General features: G+C 38.6%; 1 pseudogene; it reads left to right on the top strand.

The window, feature by feature from the left end:
- The first annotated feature begins 3,629 nt into the window (after positions 1-3,629).
- LOC101678370 lies at positions 3,630-7,120 on the top strand (annotated as a pseudogene).
- The last annotated feature ends 4,665 nt before the right edge of the window (positions 7,121-11,785 follow it).

The raw sequence follows: 11,785 nt of genomic DNA, 5'->3' as shown, positions 1-11,785 counted from the left end.
AATTAATTAATTAATTAAATCTTTAAAAAAAAAAAAAAGAATATGAGCCTGGAGCTGCCTGAGACCATGGCTCCAGCCTCAAAGGCTCACCAAAAAAAAAAAAAAAAAAAAAAAAAAAAAAAAAAAAAAAAAAAAAAGCCAATATATACAGAGCCTGAGAGGAAAAAAAAAAACTTAACCATGTTCAAATTCCTGGTTTCAGTCACACTCAAAGCCAACTGTGACCCTGACTGTTCTGATATGATTATTTGATCCTTTAAATTCTCTTCTTCGGCATAACCCAATACTTACTTGTTCTTAAACTTCTCATCCATCTTCTACTCCAAATTTTTATCTTCTTTTCATTCTATTCATTTTACTCTACATATGCTCCTTTGGATGATTTCAATTGGGCTCTGGCTTTCACACTTTTTTCATTGTGTGCTGATGACTCCTGAGTCTTTATCTCTACACCAGATCTCTCCCTGGTCCTTCACATTGAAGTATCAACTTGATGCTAAAAAACTTCACCTCCAGGGTTGCCTGGGTAGCTCAGTGGGTTAAGCCTCTGCCTTCGGCTCAGGTCATGACCTTAGGGTCCTAGGATTGAGTCCCACATTGTGCTCTCTGCTCGACAGGGAGCCTGCTTCCTCCTCTCTCTTTGCCTACTTGTGATCTGTTTCTGTCAAATAAATAAATAAATAAATAATCTTTAATAAGTAAGTAAATAAATAAATAAATAAAAATAGAAAACTTCACCTCGATTACTTATGATGGAATGACTATCTACCAGTTTTCTTGAGGTCAGTCTCAGGACAGGTTTATCCTCGAGGCATGATTATTAGTAACAATCTTTTACATTTTCAAAAGTATCCTGATTTGAATGATAAAGTACATGATCATCCTACCTCCAACTCAATGTTTCCCAAACTGAACCCAATATTATTCCTCCTATATTGTAGTCATACAAACTAGAGGCCTAGAGTCATCCTTGACTCTTCCTCCTAAATCTGGCCTCCATGTTACAACCATATCCAGTCTTTGAACATTTCTTGAATTCACCATCTCCTCTCCTTTCCTACTGCCAATGCCCTGGTCTCTTATCACCCCTGAAGTACAGCAGTAGTCTCTTAACTTCCAGTCTTATCCTCCTCATATACATCATCTGCATAGCCATTAGGGTGTTAAAATTTTAACCCAAATTCTTTACCTCTCTCTCTATCCATGCCCTTGGTCATGACTTCGAAGTTCCCTCCACTAAAGATAGACTATATTTCCCTGCCTCTTCCCTTTGGGCTTACCAATGTGGGTTGTTTTAACCAACTGAATGTTTAAAAATATAACCCAAGGGTTGGGGAGAAGGGATGATGACATTAAGGAGGGCACTTGATGGAATGAGCACTGGGTGTTATACGCAACTGATGAATCACTAAACTCTACCTCTAACATATAGTGTTAAGTAATTGAATTTAAATAAAAAAGAGTGCCAAATTAAGACTAATTTATTTGAAATATATATAGATAGATAGATCTCAAGCAGGGGTTTGAAATGTACTATGTGATTGATCTTGGGCTCTTGAGTTTCTGGCTTTGCCAATGAAAGAACACTGCTTTGGGGCACCTGGGTGGCTCAGTGGGTTAAGTGTCTGCCTTACACTCAGGTCATGATCTCAGGGTCCTCGGATCGAGCCCCACGTCAGGCTCTCTGCTGAATGGAGAGCCTGCTTCTCCCTCTCTCTCTGCCTGCCTATCTGCCTGCTTATGATCTCTCTCTGTCAAATAAATAAATATAATCTTCAAAAAGAAAAAAAAAAAACACTGCTTCACTAGGCCATAGGTCCAAGAAAGAAGAGAATTGGGTCAGCAAAAAACTAGACCCAATCTGCAACTCATAGCCAAGTGTAGAATAGTCCAGCCTAGAACAGTTAATCCCAACCAAATGGCAGAAGAATGAGGGAAAACAAATATTGCTGTTTTCAGCCACAGAATTTTGGAGTGATTGGTTATGAAACATTAGCTGACTGGCACAATTTCCCCTCCCTATTTTAGATCAAAGTACTGAATTAACCCAAATAGAAATCTAAAGTCATCCTTGATTCTTATGCCTCACTCAGACCTTCACATTCCAATAGTCATTATGTCTTACAAATAAATAATGGGTTTTTTTTGTTTTGTTTTATAAATATTATTTATTTGAGAGAGAGAGCACGCACAAGCACAAACAGAGGGGAGGAGAAAAAGGGAGGAGCGGGGGAGAGAGAGAAGCAGATTCCCCACTGAGCAGAGAGCCCAAAGCAGGGCTGAATCCCAAGACCCCAGGATCACGATCTGAGCCAAAGGTAGATGCTTAACCAACTGAGCCACCCGGGTCACCCAGGTGCCCTACAATTCTATCTTTTAAACGTTTCTTGAATCCAGAGTCCATCTCTATTCCTGCTGACACTTCCCTGGTTCAAACCTGTATCTCTCTGATTCTAAACTACTTCAATAAACTGACCTGGTTTCCTTGTGTCTAGTCCTGTCCTCTTTAAGTACGTGATTCACATAGGCACCAAAAGTTCTTCCTATATGGAACTTTAACCATTTCCGCCCATTTTAACTCTTCTTCCACCTTCTAAAAACCCTTTAGTGAGTCTCCATCACCTACAGAACAAAATCAAACTTCCTTAACATATTCATTGTCTTACCCCTACTCATACTCACCACTCCCCATTCCCATCCTGCAATATACTTTACAGCAATATTGCTTACAGTTTCATAATATCTTTCCAGAAAGTATTCCCTGTCCCCTTTATCTATCCCTGATTATGCATTTCCCCTCTGTGCCTCCCACAATATACTGTACACATTCATTTGTACTTACCCACAGTATAATGACCTATCGATCTCTCTCTCCCACTGGCTTTTTGGGGGAAGACGGTCTTACTCATGTTTAATTAAGAATCTTACTCTAGGGCACAACTTGACACATGAAATGTGCTCAACAAATATTTAATGAGTAAATGAAGGAATGAGTGAATAGTGTGGTAAAATACATAAAACATATTTATATAAAATACATAAAACTTGTTGATTAAAACACTCCTCTAATACTCTCTCCTCTTAACCTCAAATTATGTAATTTTTTCTTGCTATGAATACATATGATTAAAAATTACCACTGAAACAAATCCATGTATTTGCATAGGCTCCTTAAGTAGATTTGATATTAGAGATATGAAGGCAAGATAATAATAAGATTAACCTCATTGCCCCATTCAGAAACTCGGGATCCCACTTAGATTTTACATTTTCCTTTACAGTCAATTACTAAGTCCTGTGTGGTAGTTAAAAATTAAGTGTTAACTTGACTGCCGGCTGCAGGGTGTCCAGATACGTGGCTAAACATTATTCTGGGTGAATGTGTGACAGGGTTTCTGAAGGAGATTAGCATTTGAATTGGTAGGCTAAATAAAGCAGGTAGTCCTTCCAGATGTGAGTGGGCCACATCCCATCACTTGAAGACCTGAACAGAATAAAAGACTGGGTAAGAAAGAATTCTCTCTCTGCCTGACAGTCTTCAAGCTAGAACATAAGGGTTCTTCTGCCTTTGGGCGAGACCTGGAACCTACACCGGCTGCTGTTCTGGTTCTTAGGCCTTTGGACTGAGAATGGAACTTCAGGGTACCACTGACTCTTCAGGGTCTGGACTTCTCAGCCTCCACAGTCACGTGAGGCACTTCTTTGCAATAAATCATACGCACATATGTAGATAGTAAAATGTATATTTTGTATATATGTACATACATACATTTCCATATGTACACATATAGACATATACATATATATATATATATATATAATACGTATGTCTATGTCTCCTATTTGTTCTTTCTCTCTGGAGAACCTTGACTAACATATCTATAAATCCTCCTGCCTAAAGAGCTTTAAAATCTCTCTCTTTATTTGCAAAAGCTCCAAGGCTGGGAGTGTGCATTTATTTTCACATCTAAACAGTATTTTGGTAAGAAGAGAACTGGGCCTCTTAGATTCTATTTTTCTTTGGTATATACCCATGTACCAAACTTCTAAAATTATGGTTACTCACAGGTCATTTTGTTTGTTTGTTTGTTTTACTTTATGGATTCATAATTTGTTTTTTTTTTTTCCTTTGAAAACCTTTCTACCCTCCCAGATCATGTCAATTTCTACCTACTCCAATTTCTTCCATGGTTATTGTTCTACTCAGACTCTTTCCCAAGCTCTACTCAGCTTTGGTAATTCTTATAAAAGTAAAACTAGTATTACATGTTGGATACATAATATCCATCATGTACACCACTGATCAAACAATTCAAAAACTTCAATAGACCAGAAAATCACCACACAAAACCAAGGTTAAGTTTCCAAATATTTTTACAACTATCATACCATAAAAAGGTACTTACTTGGTACCTTTTTAGAAAAAGTACTTATTTAGTCAAAAGTACATGCTAAATTATTAGCCTCTGTAATAAAACTATTATGGCATAAAGGATAGCTTATGTAAACCAACTGAATACACATCACACATTAAAGGTAATTTCAATCACTACTGGAGCCACCAAGATAGCAACATGCTGGTCTCAGTTTCTTTTCTTTTTTTTTTTTTTTTTCAGATTTTATTTATTTATTTGACAGAGAGAGACAGCAAAAGAGGGAACACAAGCAGGGAGAGTGGGAGAGGAAGAAGGAGACTTCCTGCTGGGCAGGGAACCCAATGCGGGACTCAATCCCAGGACCCTGGGATCATGAACTTAACTGAAGGCAGACGCTTAACGACTGAGCCACCCAGGCTCCCCTGGTCTGAATATCTTACTGGAAAGCATTATGTATCTCCTGGTTGTAAAGAGAATTCTAAATATAAATTCTGCTGAAAGCATATACCAAACCTTCAGAAGGGTAAAAGTAGATGAAGATCTACTCTGCTTTACATCATTTTCTGAAACGTTTTAATTCAAATATGTTATCAAATGATATTCAAAAATCTTTCTACCTAAAAGAACTCCTCTAAAGATATTTTGAGCAAATAATTATTCCCTAAAATACATAAACAGAATACAGTGATATCTTTTAAATTTACATTTGCCAAGTTTTCTCTAAATAAGAAATAGAGTAGAACAGGTGTTAACAGAAAGTCACACCACCATATAACTTATCTAAGAGCAAGAGGATGACCAAAACCATAACTGAAATTTCCTTAACTAGAGAGAAGGGTGAAAAACAAGAGAAAGATATATGTAACTCAATCTACTTAGAGAAGTGTTCTAATATTTTTTTCAAGTTCCAACCTCATTAAAATGGCATTCCTTGAAGATTCAAAATAGGCATTGAGTGAAGACTTCCTAAAAACTCAAAAAAGGTTGGGATCATTAATAATCAATAGTCCAAAATAGTAATAACAATATCACAGCTCATATTTTTACTTTTTTTTTTTTTACAACAGATATGCTCTAATTACTCAATGTACCATCTATACAACAGGATGGATCCGGGGTAGAATTAAAAATCTACCACAGTTCACATGTAATTAGGATGTTAAACAGCAAAGAATGAATTATAAACCAAACACTACATTTTTTTCCTTTCCATTTTTTTTCAAGTATAACTAACATACAGTGTGGTGTCAGTTTCAGGTGTACAACAGAATGATTCAACAATTCTATACATTTCTCAGTGCTCACCAAGAGAAGTGTACTCTTGCCCTTTCCCATCTTGCAAGGTGGCCAGTGAGAAAGTTGAGAATTCAGATGCTAAGGAGAAGAAACCTGAAGCCAAGAAGACTGATGCTGGTGGCAAGGTTAAGAAGGGTAACTTCAAGGCTAAAACACCAAGAAACAACAGCTCTATTTGCAGCTCAACCCCTGTCCCAGTTAGAGGAATTGGCAGATTTTCCCCATCAGATATGTATTCTAGAAAGGTCCTGTACAAGAGGAAGTATTCAGGAGTTAAATCCAGGATTAATCTCATTCTTGCTACTGTCACAAAACCAGTTGGTGGCGACAAGAACGGTGGAACCTGAATGGTTAAACTTCACAAAATGCCAAGGTTTGATCCTACTCAAGTTGTGTCTCGAAAGCTGTTGATCCTCGGCAAAAAGACCTCCCCGTTAGCACGTGGGAAAACTGGAAATGGCATCACTCCTGGGGCCAGTGTGATCATTCTGACTGGACGCCACAGAGGCAAGCGGGTTGTTTTCCAGAAGCTGCTGAGCAGGGGCGCGCTGCTTGCGATCGGACCTCTGGCTGCAGCGGGGCCCTTCTCGATGAAAACTGATTAACGATAGTGTGTCGTACTCGTTCTCTCTGGTAGGTTCTGTGTTTGTCGAGGGCAGCCTCATCCCCGGGTGCGGGGGGAGAGCCTTGTCTTTCTGGCCAGCCTGCGGGGAGGCTCTCTCTACTGCTGGGAGGAGGCACCCCCGAAGCCTCGAAGGGTCTGGTGCAGAAACGTCGTGAAAACGAGAACAAGGCAATGTGGGATTTGTAGTGTTTCATTTTTCTCCCCCCTCATGTTCTAATGTTTGTGCATGTATATTACTGATTTTCAGAACTAACCCTTGTTCGTGTATAGAGTTATGCCATTGTTGTTTTGCCTCTTCTGGAGGACGGGAGAGCGTTTGGAAAACCGGTCACCTTTCCAGATTCATGACTCTCTTTGCAACAGCACCCGCACGGGGCGTCCCGTCTGGATACATCAGCCGGGGTCCTTTCCCACGCCACATCTACCTGTGCTTTGGCAAAAAAAGTCAATCTGAAATTCCTATGTCAGGTTTCACTCTATAAAAAATTCAGAGAATAGCAGTTTCACTGCCAAAAAAAATGCGGAACACAACACCAATCTGTCATTGCCACCTCCACCAAAATTGTACCGGGGCTGTGAAGATCCCCAGAGTTCTCACTGACCGTTCTCACTTCAAGAAGATGCAGAAACCCGGACACCGGGAAAGTGAGATCCTCCTCACAGGGAAAGAGAAAAAAGAGATTACAGAGCAGGGCAAGGTTGATCCCAAATCTGCAGTCTCCCAAATCTTGCCCCAAATCAAAGCTCTCCCTCAGCTCCAGGGCTGTTGTGCTCTGTGTTTTCTCTCCCAGATGGAGTTTATCCTCACAAACTGGTGGTCTAAATTTCTTACAAAGAACCTATTTAAATAACTGATCCATTAAAAAAAAAAAAAGTATACTCCTAATTCCTTTCACCTACTTTACACCCATCCCCCGCCCCCTCCCCTCTGGCAACCACCAGTTTTCTTTCTGTATTTAGGAGTCTGGGGGCACCTGGGTGGCTCAGTGGGTTAAAACCTCTGCTTTCTGCTAAGGTCATGATCCCAGGGTCCTGGGATCGAGCCCCACGTCGGGCTCTTTGCTCGGTGGGGAGCCTGCTTCCTTTCCTCTCTCTGCCTGCCTCTGCCTACTTGTGATCTCTGTCAAATAAATAAATAAAATCTTTTAAAAAAAAGAGTCTGGGGATAAAAATATATGTTTATAAAAAATAAAAAATTAAAAAAAAAAGAGTCTGGGGTTTGTTTATCTCTTTTGTATTCTTTATTCATTTGTTTTGTTCCTTAAATTCCACATGAGTGAAGTCATCCTTTTTTAATGCTGAACTCAGGATCCCTCCAGGCTCAATTATAAGGGCAAAATGTGTACTAGGCATTCCCTCTTAGTTTTTTTCTTCTCTTTGTTCTTAAGGCACTGTTTCTTCCCTAGTGCCCAACAACCCTCCTTCAACATGGTGATCATTTTTTAATTTTACCTCTTTCCTATTCTACCCCCTAACTGCAATCAGAATGTACCAATCTTGCCCAGCCCTTGCAAAGTCTGACAAATTAAGATTATTAAGGCTGAAATATTAATGACGTAAGTAACTCCTTCCAGATTGATCAATGAGGAATGCTTTGGGCAGCAAGTAACAGCAATACCAGCAACGACAGAAGCAACAACAATGATAAAAAACTACAGTGACATGAACTACTTAAGGTAGAGCAGCATCAAGTTGGTTTGGTGGCTTACCCATGTCACCAAATATCTAGGCTCTTACTATTGTTATGTTTGACCATACTTAGCATATGGAATTTGGCCCACTGGCTGGTTGCTTCATGACTGCAAGATAGCTTTCCCAGTTCCAAGCAACACAATAAAAAGAAAACATTTGAATGTGGGACATGATAGAAATGAAATCGAAACAGACTTTCTCCTCATGTACCTTGTTCCTTTTATGACAAGACACAAACTTTTCATGAGCCCCAGAAAAATTTCCCCTGTATTTCATTAGACAAGGGAGTATAGGAAAGTGAGTCTCAGGCTTGTTCAGCTTCTATAGTGGAGGGGAGCTGGAAAAGAAAGGAATCGGCAGTGGTTTCTAGGAAACAAATTAAATGTGGCTGCCACACCAGAGACTACGCTTGAGACTAAACAGAGATTGGAAGGGTTAACAGAACAAAAAGGAGCAACAACAACTAAAATAAAGCTGCAATGGTTTGCAAATCTCTCTTTCCTACCCAACTGTGGATTTTAGGTGGATAGAGGCTGTCTTATTCATGTTATTTCTGCTTCAGAAATTTAATAAATATTCATGGAACAAATGAAGATAAAACATGAAAATCTCCTCAAATGAATTCCACAGGAATTCACTTCATGCTCCACAACTCCAATATACCCAGCCTTCACAGGATATTTTAATCTGAAAAAAAAAAAGTATCAAGATTCCTGTATGAATTCGAGAAGAGGACAGGTATTTTATAAAGTATTGCCAGGCTGAGAAGTGATTAACCTAGGGAATCAACATTTAGTCAAAATGATATATTAAACTAATGCAGAGAATGGATTTCAGGGATGATTTTGTACTCTAAAATTCCAGAAGAATAACTAATATTCATAGAAACAAGAGCTGCTCGTGTTCTACTTCTTGTCCTTATTTTTTTTTAAAGATTTATTTATTTGAGAGAGAGAGAGAGAAAATGTAAGTGGGGGGAGGGGCAGAGAGAAAGGGAGAAGGAGAGAATCTCAAGCAGACTCCCCACAGAGTATAGAGTCCAACCCGGGACTCGATCTCACAACCCTGAGATCATGCCCTGAGTTGAAACCAAAAGTCAGACACTCAACCAACTGAGCCACCCCAGGGCCCCACTTCTTGTTCTTGTCAACCTTTACTACTCTGTTACATGATTTTCATTATCATTATTGTTCCTTATACTGCTTGATAATAGGATAAAATTGGAAGAAAATTACTCAAGATTTAAATGAAATAAGTTCAAGAAAATAAAACTGAAACCTCTTGGAGTAAGTCTTGTCCACTTAAGAAATGGTCCTTCTGTTGAAAAAAAAAAAAAAATGAAACTATGAAGAAGGAAATTTGGAACTGTGTGTGTTTGGACTTAAACTGACTGGGTTGTTTGGTACCTTGACCTAGTTTGAAAATCTTTTCAAGTATGAGAAAAATGAATACAAGTTAGAGTGGAAACAGAAGAAAATTAAAGTTTTCAAATTAAAGTGTTAATGATTAAATAGTTCATCTTATTTAGTCATAACATTCTATGGAGGCAGTTATTATTATCCTTACTTGTAGTAAAAAAAAAAAAACTGAATAAAGAATACATAAATAACTTGACTAAGGTTACAAGATGGAAAAATCTACACCAAAGTCTGCCTGCCAAATCTATGTATCTTTCACTTCTCCTAAACAGGAAAACGTAACCATCACACATACTCAAAATAAGTGTATTCCTCAGAAGGGTTCTAGAAAACAAAAAAGATGTAAAGCCCAGTTAAAATGGTAGCAGTTCTCTGAAGGAAATAAGAAATGTCCTATCATGCACAGAGCAATCACAGAGCAGTTCACAAAGCAATCACAAATAAAACTAACCGAGCAGAGATTACCCCCCAAAAAAGAAAAAGGTGGGGGTGGTGAACCATGTAATAGGAAGACAGCTAATTTAGTCCCTAAAAAGTGAGGGAGAAGGAAGAGACAGTGAAGTAAGGGTGGAAGTGAAGGGAAGAAGGAAGTAGGACAAAAGAGGGGTCAGAGCAATGGAGTGAAGAAGAAGAGAAAGGCTGGGCAGGAAAAAAGCCATTAGAAAATTCCAACAAGCAAAAAGCTACTTTTGGCAGAAGACCTTGTGTCACGATGACCAAGATGAAATCGTCTGCAGTAAGAAAGATCAATTTTCTACTAACAAAAGTAACTCTTCCCTATTGTATGTCTTCTGAGAGCAGTCCTAATAGGCCAAATACCAGAGAGAATCTGAGGCTGCAAGGACTTTCCTGGTTGAATCTGTTACATTTCTCCCACATTCAATTATCAGGTACTGCTGTCACTAACATAACTTTTCTGGAGATAATCATTTCACCTCTGCCAGTCATCCCTCAAGTAAGTCCATGGGTCCAGCATTTTACTGTTTGATTGTTGAATCCTTAATATCCCTGAATTTGATCTTAACCTGTTTGTAGTTCTCAGCACTTATACCAACAGTGGTCTTATTCTAGCCATGATTTTTGATGTTCTGATTTTCTCATTCCCTTTATTCTGAACCTGAGCCAGCTCACACTGACTCAGGCGTATGTTATACCTATAAATCTTAAAAACTCAAATTGGCATGTCCCAATAATAGGTTTCTTGATGTGAACTCAAGAGGCAAAAATTAGTTTACTGTTAGAGTAAGTAAACATACTATAGCAGGATGTAGATGAAAGTTTAAGCCACTAGGTTGAAGACACACTCTAAGTTTATTAAACCACCTGTAAGCCAACAACATTGGAGGCCAGTCTCTTCCCTTCAGGCCTACTGAAGGATGCTAGGAAAGATAGATTATTCCCTATAGTGCCAATAGGGAAGACATTAATTTCTGAAATGAAATGAATCTTCTTTCCCAGGAATGCAAAGTAAGATGAGAATTATAGAATCTGGCTAAGATATCATAATGGTACTATTTGATCTATGGGAAAGAAATTTCAACACAGTTGAGGGACAGTTGACTGTTAAAATAAAGCTACATCATATTATTACTTCCCCTGAATTAAAAATACTCAACAAACTGTTTCCAGGAAATAAAATGGTAAATTTAAAAATCATGTAATTCATATCCACATCAATATAGAATTCTTTTAAAAACAGAATTAGGGGCGCCTGGGTGGCTCAGTGGGTTACGCCGCTGCCTTCGGCTCAGGTCATGATCTCAGGGTCCTGGGATCGAGTCCCGCATCGGGCTCTCTGCTCGGCAGGGAGCCTGCTTCCTCCTCTCTCTCTCTCTCTGCCTGCCTCTCTGTCTACTTGTGATCTCTGTCTGTCAAATAAATAAATAAAATCTTTAAAAAAAAAAAAAAAAAAACAGAATTACCCTACTTATAGCATACAAAATGGATTTTAAAAGAAATATTGTCACAAGAGACAAAGGATACTGCATAATGATAAAGGGAATAATCCAACAAAAGGATATACCAAATACAAATTTTGTGTACCCAATATGTGGGCACTTAAATATACAAAGCAACCCGTAACAGACATAAAGTAAGAAATTGACAGTGATACAGTAACAGTAGGACTTTAACACTGCACTTATGGATACATCATCCAGAAAGAAAATCAACATGGAAACGGTGGCTTTCAATGACATATTGGACCAGATGGACCTGATAGAAATATTCAGAACAGTCCATCTAAAAACAGCAGAATATACATCCTTTTTAAGTGCACATAGAATATTCTCTGGAACAAATTCCATGTTAAGCCACAAAACAACTCAGCAAAATGAAAAAAGACTGAATCATATCATGCATCTACTCTGATCACAATA

Source organism: Mustela putorius, unplaced genomic scaffold, assembly GCF_011764305.1.
Source record: "Mustela putorius furo isolate JIRA1106 unplaced genomic scaffold, ASM1176430v1.1 tig00003836_pilon_pilon_pilon, whole genome shotgun sequence".
Lineage (NCBI taxonomy): Eukaryota > Metazoa > Chordata > Mammalia > Carnivora > Mustelidae > Mustela > Mustela putorius.
This window is presented reverse-complemented; position numbering and strand designations above follow the sequence as displayed.